At 32.9% G+C, this 11564-nt stretch overlaps 1 long non-coding RNA gene across 1 annotated transcript; it reads right to left on the bottom strand.

The window, feature by feature from the left end:
- Positions 1-9208: 9208 nt before the first annotated feature.
- LOC139522499 (uncharacterized) lies at positions 9209-11107 on the bottom strand. The gene is made up of 4 exons (XR_011664448.1): positions 10619-11107; positions 10153-10330; positions 9551-9700; positions 9209-9312 (listed from the first exon to the last, which is right to left on the bottom strand). It is a non-coding gene; the product is annotated as an uncharacterized lncRNA (long non-coding RNA).
- Positions 11108-11564: the final 457 nt, after the last annotated feature.

The raw sequence follows: 11564 nt of genomic DNA, 5'->3' as shown, positions 1-11564 counted from the left end.
ATCCCTTACTCATGTTAAAGGCATTCAAATAAAATAACCCCAAAATAATCCAGGTATTTTAATATGCCCAAATATTAGAAAAAACAATAAACCTTCATGTATATATTTATAAAATACTGATCTTGTATACGGTCCTCAAACTTTATCCTTTTTTTAGAATAAATATATATATTCAAAAACTCATTATCCCGTATAGTATTACTCTTTGAATGTGACACGCCATATTCACAAATTAGTTGAAAAGAAACTCTTTTTGTACGAAAATAGGAAAAATTGTTAACTGTATATCATTCAAAATATATCTGTGTCCCCTGCGAAAAAAGTGAGCCTTTTCGTCTGTTCACATACAAGACAAGTGTAAACTCTTGCTGGTGGAATACGCTATTTCAAATAGATTTGAACTAAATGGAGAAAGGGAGATAAACACAATTTTACAACGACCAAGTTAAGGTGTCTTACGTGCGTCAAAATATATGATTTTTGTTCAATTTACAAGTCAAATGGTCAACGGGAGATAACAATGAACATTTTTTTGAATGGTAAGGTGTGTTATGTTTAAGTACGTCAAAAACCTAAAATTCTCTAATATGTGTTACCACTGCTATGCAGAGGATATTCAGGTGTATCTCGTAATTAAACCGCTTGACAATTCGAACAATATATCTGCTCGACTTGAAACCTGTATGGCTGACATAAGCTCTTGGATGTGTTCAAATAAGCTTAAATTGAACGAAGATAAATAAACTCATCATAGATACCAGGACTCAATTTAGTTTATACGCCAGACGCGCGTTTTGTCTACAAAAGACTCATCAGTGACGCTCGAATACAAAAAAGTTTAAAAGGACAAATAAAGAACGAAGTTGAAGAGCATTGAAGACCAAACTTCCTAAACGTTTTACCAAATACAGCTAAGGTAATATATGCCTGAGGTAGAAAAGCCTTAGTATTTCAAAACATTCAAAAATTGGTAGACAGTAAATTTATAAATATAACCATATCAATGACAATTCATGTCAGCACAAAAAGTATTGACTACTGGGCTTGTGATACCCTCGGGGAAATAAATCTCCACCAGCAGTGACATCGACCCAGTGGTTGTAAATAAACTCATCATAGATACCAGGACTCAATTTAGTATATACGCCAGACGCGCGTTTCGTCTACAAAAGACTCATCGTGACGCTCGAATACAAAAAAGTTAAAAAGGCCAAATAAAGTACGAAGTTGAAGAGAATTGCGGACCAAAATTCCTAAAAGTTTTGCCAAATACAGCTAAGGTAATCTATACCTGTGGTAGAAAAGCCTTAGTATTACAAAAAATTCAAAAATTTGTAAACAGTAAAATTATAAATATAACAATATCAATGACAATTTATGTCAGCACAAAAAGTGCTGACTACAGGGCTTGTGATACCCTCTGGGAAATAAGTCTCCACTAGCAGCGGCATCGACTCGGTGGTTGTAAATAAACTCATCATAGATACCAGGACTAAATTTAGTATCTACGCCAGACGCGCGTTTCGTCCACAAAAGACTCAGCAGTGACGCTCGAATCCAAAAAAGTTAAAAAGGCCAAATAAAGTACGAAATTGAAGAGCATTGAGGACCAAACTTCCTAAAAGTTTTGCCAAATACAGATAAGGTAATCTATGCCTGAGGTAGAAAAGCCTTAGTATTACAAAAAATTCAAAAGTTTGTAAACAGTGAATTTATAAATATAACAAAATCAATGACAATTCATGTCAACACAAAAAGTACTGACTACTGGGCTTGTGATACCCTCTGGGAAATAAATCTCCACCAGTAGCGGCATCGACCCAGTGGGCCAAATAAAGTACGAAGTTGAAGAGCATTGAGGAACAAAATTCCTAAAAGTTTTGCCAAATACATACAGCTAGGGTAATATATGCCTGAGGTAGAAAACCCTTAGTATTTCAAAAAAAAAATTGTAAACTGTAAACTTATAAAATTTTAATATAACCATATCAATGACAAAAAGTGCTGACTACTGGGCTTGTGATACCCTCGGGGAAATAAATATCCACCAGAAGTGGCATCGACCATAAACCAAGCTGATAATTTTCTCTCCGAAACACCGGGTAAAAGAGTTCGCAGACTATACAAATTCTTGGTATTTCTATTTTCTTTTCTGCAACAGTAAAATGACACCTAGTCTGAGGGAGGGTTGTTCCCAACCTGATAATAACAGGTCAAAGTACGGTCTTTTACACAAGGCTTTGATCCAGACCAAACAGCAAGCTTTAAGGGACCCCAAAATTATTAGTGCACACAATTCGAACAGGAAAACCAACTATATAATTGCTTATCCAAACGTCTGAAACGGGAAAATACAATTGAACCGCATCAACAAACGTTAACTGCTGAACGATAGGCCCCTGAATCAATCAGGACAGGTGCATAAACATTTAGCGGCTATGGATAGTTTTGTTTCGCTAGCATACAATATAATTGCAGTTGAAGGCAAATCTTTCAGAAGTTTTTTTAACTTTATTCTAACAACGAACATTTTGTGATTGGGAATACAAGTACGGGGGAAAGAAACCATTTTTTTGTTCTGTGCAGGTTTTCTGCTCTTATATATATTTATAACGGAGCACTCCCATTTAGGATAAATTGCTTTCAGGCTGAAACAAATATTTTTACAGATACTTGTACAGTGTGGTGGGGTGCTTATAGGTTTTAAATCGTTATATACAAATGTACTGGTTAGACTGTGATTTTAAAAAACAAATGTTAATATCTTTTTATAATATTTACAAAAAAAACGGTGTGGGAAATGGACATGATTACATTACCAGATGCAGGAAGCGGGAACATAAAAAAAAATCTGTTTTGAAAAAAAGAGGTGCGGGCGGGTCCGTCGAACAAGGAATTAAATTGGTGTGGCCTTGCAACTACTTAATTAAACTTAACTACAACACACCCGCTAAAATCGCGGGCATATACAGCTTGTAAACTGTTGTAGGATGAATTTTTGTAAAAGATATTAATATGTCTTGAGAATTATATAAGGTATGAAAAGTCCTCTCCTTTTTTTCCAAAGGCCGTAATTTGTGTCCTTTCTGTTAAATTCATTTATTTTCGTGTTTCTGGCCTTAAACCACAATTAGTCTTACCCTTTGCTACAATGCATTTTTTGGTAAAATTCAAATTAAATTGAAAATTTGCACCGCTTTTAATAAACATGAATGAATGAAACTGCTTATATGCCATTATTATTCAAATAAAATATACTTCTAGTACAATCCATCAGTGCTTTTCCGTTTGAGAGCCATATTAACATGCCAATTTTAATCTTGTATAAATGAATACTTGCTAATTTGAGGGGTGGTCGGAGGGGCCCTGATCCCAAAATTCCGGGCTTTAAAACATGAAATCCCGACATCCTGAAATTCAAAAAAAAATATTCCAGGATCCCGTAAGGATAAGATCCAAAATCCCGGGCTTTAAAACACCCGACCCCGATGTCCCGAAAATCCTGCCTCCCTCTAATACCCTACTTTCATTTTGGCCAAATCACTACTTTCACTTTCAACAATATATTTGTATGGCCCATTTATGTGCATTATGTTTTCTAGTCTGTGCGTCCGTTTGTTCGTTCGTTCGTCCGTCCGTCTATCCCGCTTCAGGTTAAAGTTTTTGTCGAGGTAGTTTTCGATGAAGTTTAAGTACCATCAACTCGAAACTTAGTAAATATGTTCCTTATGCTATAATATTTCTAATTTTGATGTTTAAGTAGAGATTTTACCCCATTTCACGGTCCACTGAACATAGAAAATGATAGTGCCGATGTGGCATCCGTATACTATGGATACATTCTTGTTTCCACATGTTTTACTTATTTCAATATATTTGCAACTGGTATGACCCCTTAGATATTACATATTTCAAAGAAAACAGTAGGCAGAATACAGAGAGTCTTTATATATTATAGTAGTATAATCGTAGTTTACATGTGGACAAACGCGAAAAATAATGATATGTCTTTAAGTAGGTATAATAGTTGTGGTTCTTGCGATCTAAAAACCATGATGTGGAGAATGCTCTTAATGGCTTATTTATTTTCATTTTTGTAATCTATCATACGATTGGTTGTTCTTGTGCATGTTTAAAACCGGAAGTCTTATCTATGACTGAAAGTCAGTCTAATGACGGAAACAATATCCGGACACCTATTTTGTCGTTTTCCCCCAAAGTAACTCAATCTGAATAATCATAAGAATGGATTACAAATGCGACTATGCATGTTACATATAGAACACATAGGCATGATGATTAATTTATTGTGGAAGGAAGAGAAGCGACACACAAAATGAGGTCTTCTCGTTTAATAGTATAGATAAGAAAGTCCAAGAGAGAGAGATATACACTTGTAGTACACTGCAAGTATGTAACTAGTACTCTCCTTGTTAACCTCTTTTTATTTTCATATGACTCTATTTTAGAGGGGGCTTAGGGGTAATTTTGGTTCATCATATAAGGATTCACTCAAACGAGCCCTATCTTAGGCAGTCAGTTGGCCTCAACATATACAAACTTCTGGATCGGCCACTGGAGTCCGAGTTCCTTCAGGCAATGTTATTTTCCTTAGCAATCCAAATTTTCTGATAAATGTATCCTCCAGTCAAAAAAAGGAAATCAATAGTCAACGCTTTCCTCCGGCTTACTTTAAAACTCAATGTTTATGCACCTCAATTTCGACATGAGCTGTCATGTCAGTATCATAATTTATGACAATCAAGACAAGTTTAATCATTGTAGTTTAATCAAGTTTATCAAGTTTAATCAAGTTTAATCATAATAATTATAGTTATAAATTTACCACACCTTAGATTTATTATACCAAGATCACTTGCATATGGGATATACATTTACAACGCATTCGGTATTAAAGGACTTGCAGTTTCGAATTCTACTAAGACTTTATAAAATGTCACCAGTGTCTGATCCAAAAGTTTATATACCAGGATTATGTCAAATAACGTCTTGTTTTGTTTTAAAACATAGTTCATGGGAAGATACCAACAAAGTTCATTGGAAGGTACCAATATCCAAAGTCAGGAATATGACAGCTGTTGTCCATTCGTGTTATGTGTCTATTTGAGCTTTTTATTTGCCATTTTGATAAGGGACATTATAACTTGTGATTTTACTTTTTGTTGATGAATAGTTCGTATCAGCTACACAAATTATGGTCTAAATGTTGACGTTGTTTGTCATCTTAATTTCGAAACATAGTGTTCTTATTATGTGTTTGCATGTTAGCCTCACTGTTTAGTCTATATTTTGTAATATCCTTTTGGAGTGGCTCGATTGATATGAATCCCGCTATTTAGTAATGTTTTGTTTTCTTATCTTTTGTTTATGTATATTGATCTGTCACCCATTGCATATGCAAAAAGGAATCGATTTTAATCTGGTAAAAACTTAGATTTTTTTGAAAATTAAAGCATGTGCATGTAAGCTCACTAAATTATTGTTTTATGCACGTTTACGCATAAGGATAATACAGTAAGGTTTAAATGAATAAATTTGTAGTTTTATTGAGGACATTGAAATACGATTTAATTGTTCTCCTTGTAAAAGAGGGTAGTCGTTAAAATGCTGTTTACTTTTACAATTTATTCAAAATGTTATAACATTTAAAACAATGAGCAGAATTTGTATGGCAAGTACACGTTTAAACGTCAGATCATTTTCACAATTTTTATCTTACCAATTACGTTTTGACTTTTAATGTGATAAATTTCTGAATGGTTTTCCATGTACTGTGTTTTAACACATTAGGCAAATGTATTTCTTGTTTAACTTTTTCAGAATTTTAAATGTCTTGTGTATGTTTCGTATTTCAATATATTTATGCCATTACCGTATAGTGGCGAATTTCAATTCTTAATTTACCAAAACAAAAGCAGAAAAAATCATAACTCTCCCGCAAAGCAAATGGATTGAAATTAAGAAAAAAGTACATTTGCGTATGAGATCAAGTAAAGGCAAAACATTTTATTGTGAAAATTACAAACCGGTTATCGTTTGGCTTTTAACAGTGAGTAACCCCTGTACCGAATTAAGGTCAGTTTCAGTCCTTGAATGAAATCTACCTCATGCAAGTGCACGTATAAAAGTATATCTATAAGACGTCGATTGCTTTTTTAAAATTCAAATACGAGTTGAAAAATGAATTGTTGGTATGTTCTGTAGGGTTCTTATAACAACTCAATTTTCAAACACTTACAGATTTTCCGTAGAGATTTTTTCAATCCTAACTAGGCTAACAGGTGTTTTGATATTCCTTTGCCTAATGTTGATTTCTATCTGCCGCAGCTCAAATGTTAAAAAATAATTTACTGCATTTGAAACAATGATACCGTTAGTTTGTGCTGCAGATTTTAAATTACAATACTTGTTTCTCGATATTTATAAAGCTTCTTTTTTTAATGGCCATAAGGAAGGCAAAAAACAACCTTAACTGAAACGAATTTCAAATACCATCTGTAACTTAAACAAACCAATCAATTAAATCAGGCCTTGATGGAAAAGACGGGAAACAATTATTTACTCGGAGTGTAATGTTCAACTTTGCAAAATTTTTTTTTGGCAAAAATCGGTTAATCTGAACGAGATTCAATGAAGCTCTGCATCTTCAAATGATAAAACTTTATGAAGCTAAAAAGTAAAATCACAAAAATACTGAACTCCAAGGAAAATTCAAAAAGGGAAGTCTCTAATCCAATGGCAAAATGAAAAGCTCAAACACATCAAACGAATTGATAACACCTGTCATATTCCTGACTTGGTAAAAGCATTTTCTTATGTAGAAAATGGTGGATTGAACCTGGTTTTATAGCTAGCTAAACCTGTATTTTGTATGACAGTCACATCGAATTCCATTATATTGACAACGATGCGTGAACAAAATAACACACCCAATAGGTAATAATGCAGAAAACAGGTGTAGCATATAAAGGGACCCACCACAAAACAGCACAATTTAACAACCTCATTTTGCTTCTTTTTTTTTTTTTTGTTATACGATTTTATTTATATATCGTCACTGGGCTTCTAAAATGTCGTATATGACTTTTTTGGCTAAAAATACTTTTTGACACCAATGGTCTGGGCGGGAGGAAATCTTTGGTTTTACAAAATAGCATACAGTTAGACCAATCAAAATGAGTGAAATAAGACATATTACAAAATTGCCAATGTCAGTTGTTTGTAAAGTTTGCTTCCAAAATGTTGTATGAAAACTTGAAATTCGTTGTAGAATGGCTTTGGGGGGGAAAAAATTGTACATATCATTATTTCTTTGAAAATAATTTAAGTTCTTGGATATTTCAGAAATGTCAAAGTTTTTATTTCACTGCTATTTATAAAAATGTTCAAGTTCACATACGAAATTTTGGAAGTATGCATTTTGCCAAAATTTTCAAAGCCTGTTTGTGAGATATTTTTTTCTTGAAAAATTTGTAACTTACATCATTTTAGAAGCCCAGCGACGATATGTAAACCTCAGATCTATGTACGACCTCAAATCTGTGTCCGTTTCTCAAATCTATGCCATACGTCAATCGCTAATCTATGTCCATAAAAAATTATTCGACCTCAAATCTGTGGCCGATTTTTAATCATGACGTCATTCGCAAATCTATGTCCTTAAATAAATAATTCGACCTCAAATATGTGGCCGATTTTTAATTGTGACGTTTTTCTCAAATTTATGTCCGTTATAAAAGAAAAGTATTTAAAACTGTGTAATGTTTTGTTTTTTTTAGCCATGCGCAAATTTATGCCCGTCTAATAATTTCGGCCTTATTGTTTGTTTTTTTTTATTAAGTCATTTTCCATAGGTCAATATTAATTTGTTGGTATGTGTTTTACATGTGTGTACAAGAGCTCAAATATCAGTAAATCTTTTGTTTTTATGTTGTACTGCTATACCACTGTCCCAGATTAGGGTGAGGGTTTGGATCCCGCGCTAACTTGTTTAACCCCGCCACATTATTTATGTATGTGCATGTCCCAAGTCAGGAGCCTGTAATTCAGTGGTTGTCATTTGTTCATGTGTTACATTTTTGTTCATTTTTTTTACATAAATGAGGTCGTTAGTTTTCTCGTTTGAATTGTTTTACATTGTCTTTTCGGGGCCTTTTATAGCTGACTATGCAGTATGGGTTTTGCTCATTGTTGAAGGCCGTACTGTGACCTATAGTTATTAATGTTTGTGTCATTTTGGTTTTTTGTGGATAGTTGTCCCATCTTCTTTTTTATACTAGCTAGATTATTTCGCTTGTATTTAAACAGAGGCTAAGAAAGTCCCTGATTTAAAATATTGTTTTTTAAGTACGGTCTTGTATGATTTTTGTTTTATAAAGTAATTTCTCCATGTTTGTGGTTAAAATCATGTGTGTGTTATTATTGTATGCCGTCTTAAAGAATTAAACTACACATTTTTTTTTAACTAAAAAGACAGTAAAAAATTACTATTTGTATGCAACTTAAGCGTACTTCAGTTGTCTCTAAATTTTCTCATATTGCTGTTAAATTGACAATCATACCACATTATTTTTATAATGTTACTTTAAATATCAATAAAATCATTCTGAATTGTAAAAAATAAAAGTTACGTGCTCTATATTTTTAATTACAATATTTGTGAATCACAATAGAGCCTATATAAATTGTTTGGTCTTAGCTGATATCTATTTAGTTCAAATGTAAAACTTGTAATTATGTCTTTAATTACAAAAATCTTTCCCCTAGAAGGATCATTTTTTATGTTTTGGCATATTCCTTCTCTCCAGAAATCGGATGTAAACACTGCCGTCCCTTTGTTCATAGCTGGATTTGTTTTGAATTGCAAATACTCCCCAATAGTAGGAGTGAAGATAGCCTGATAATTGTCAGAAAACAGTTCAAGAGGATATATCTCTAGTTGACGTTTTTGAAAATAATTCATCAGCCCACTATTCATAACAGATTTTCTTCCAGTCTAAAAAAACAAATCATAAAGCAATTTTAAACCATTTGTATTAATAAATAAAATATTAGCATTACATTTGTCGTATAAACCACATTGGCACTGATAATGAATAGATACATAAAGAGTAAAAGGATAAGATTTTTTTTTTTTTATAAATTAACATTTGATATTTTTATTTACATATCTACATGTATGAATTACGGGAATAGCATTTTCTTTATCGTTGATATCATTTACAAAGCGTCTTTTGTAAAGTTCCTTGTAATACGGGCTGCACCTTCCATGGGATCGAGATTCTTTTGCATCTGAAAGAACATGAAGTAAAATATGTCGGAAAAAAATTGAATTTAAAAAGAACATCATTAATTTACATGATTTTTTTATTTCGATTTGTTTTAATTCATTCAAAGGCGAAAACGTGTAAGACGGATCAACCTATTTTTTTTAAATTACCTTATAACTTTTTTTTTTCAAAACATACATACACTATGCACACATGTGCAAAATAGCAGAAATATTCTATTATACTAAAACATTACTTACGACTTCTAAATGTGCAATATCATTTGTTTCCGTAGTGAAGTATGTATTCGGTTTCTGTAACTATATGATCATTTTCCAACTGCCTCTCTTTGTTTGTCTCCTGAACTTCTTGGTGTTCTTCATTAGGTTCCGACACAATATCCATGGCTTCTTTAATAAAAATAAGTTTCAACAAATTAAACTGTATAGTCGATGGTTGTGTAACGTCCAGTGGCAAATTTAACGCAAACATATAAAATATTAACATGATAACACAGTAAATTTAAAATATGCATTTTTTTTTTATATAGATAAGACCGTTGGTTTTCCCGTTTTAACAGTTTTATACTAGTACTTTAGGGGCCCTTTATAGCTTGTTGTTGAGTCAAGGCTCCGTGTTGAAGGCCGTACATTGGCCTATAATGGTTTACTTTTAAAAAAAATCGTTATTTGGATGGAGAGTTGTCTCCTTGGCACTCACACCACATCTTCCTATATCTATTTACATTTATTTTTCTCATAAAATTGTATTTTAAAAATAACTTTGTTTAACTAATATCAGGGCCTTAAAAAGTAAAACCTTTCAGATTACTATTGGAGTAAATAAAGACTTGTATTATTACCTTCAAACGTTACATCTCTGTCATTTATGTTTCTCAACATCTCCAAATTTCTATTTTCATCTTCGTTTATGTTACTGTCAGGTAATATTTCACCAATCTCTTCTTCTTCATTTTCTACATCTAAGTGTGCCTGTGCTAGGAACTTTCTTTCATCTTCAGTTAGGAGCACAAATGGAAGCTATAAAAAAGAAACGGTTTTATTGCCCGTAATATTTTCACCAATGCTACAATAGATAAGTCATATTTACATACAGTACATGTATCACTTTGGCATTTTATAATATTTTAGAATAAATTATGAATGAAATAGAATGAATTTAGTATAAAACTTTCATATAGTTTCACAAGATGTGTGTATGCGTGTGTGTTACTTTGTTTGTGCTGTGTTGTGTTTTTTTTTATATATTTCAGCTGTTTAATTCGCCATATATTTTAAAATAAAGCATTAAGCTAAGTTTATAGTTACCTGTTCATCAATAGGTGGTGCAAAGTTAGGTCTTTTAAAGTAAAGTTGATATGGTGTAGAAGGCTATGTACTTTTGTGTACCCTGTTGTTGTAGTTGTACTAAAATTCTGGCAATTTTGAAAGCCAGTCTTTTTCTAACGACATCTCTTTTCTAAAACATTCAGTAAGTGTTCTGTTAAAGCGTTCTACGCGTCCTTGGCTTTGTGGATGATAGGGACGTCCATGTATCTGCCTGGTCTTAAAAATTGAAACAACTTCAGCCAAGTTTACTTGGTAAATTCTTTTCCGTTGTCACTCTGTAATATTCTTGGCGGACCATACAGATAAACATATTTTAAAGTTAGTTCTGCTACATCTTTTTCAAATTTTCCTTTTAATGGGCCACCAAATGCCAAGCGAGAAAAGCAATCTACTATGTTGCAAATGTAGTTGTAACCTCTGACTGGTGGCATTTTCTTTAAGTCTATTTGCCAATGACTGTTAGCATAAGTTGCAGGAGTTGCGACAAAAACTTTTTTACCATTCTGTCCGAAAACGGCACTTTCAATTCGTCAACAATTTGCTTTGCTCCCCAATTTTGATGTTCTTCTTTGGCCTTTGCAATCTGTACAATGTACGGCATATCCGCCTAAAACGATTCAGGATTTGGATCCTTTGAAATACCTATTAATGCGCTTATTTGATATAGTGTATCCTTTAATTGGAATAGTGTCCTGCTCCGCCATTATTTCTTTTTTGCAATGACGTCATATACTTGATGACGTTTTGTTATGTTTTACGTCGATGAAAGGACATAGATTGGAGCCTAAAATGGCCATAGATTTGAGTAAATAAAGGACATAGATTTGAGACAATACAGGACATAGATTTGGAACATCCATGACGCAATATTAAAAAAGGACATAGATTTGGGGAAAGGACATAGATTTGAGGCCGGACATAGATT

This window comes from Mytilus edulis, chromosome 5, assembly GCF_963676685.1.
Source record: "Mytilus edulis chromosome 5, xbMytEdul2.2, whole genome shotgun sequence".
In the NCBI taxonomy this organism is placed as follows: Eukaryota; Metazoa; Mollusca; class Bivalvia; order Mytilida; family Mytilidae; genus Mytilus; species Mytilus edulis.
Note: the sequence above shows the minus strand (reverse complement) of the source record. Positions and strands in the feature narration are given on the sequence as shown.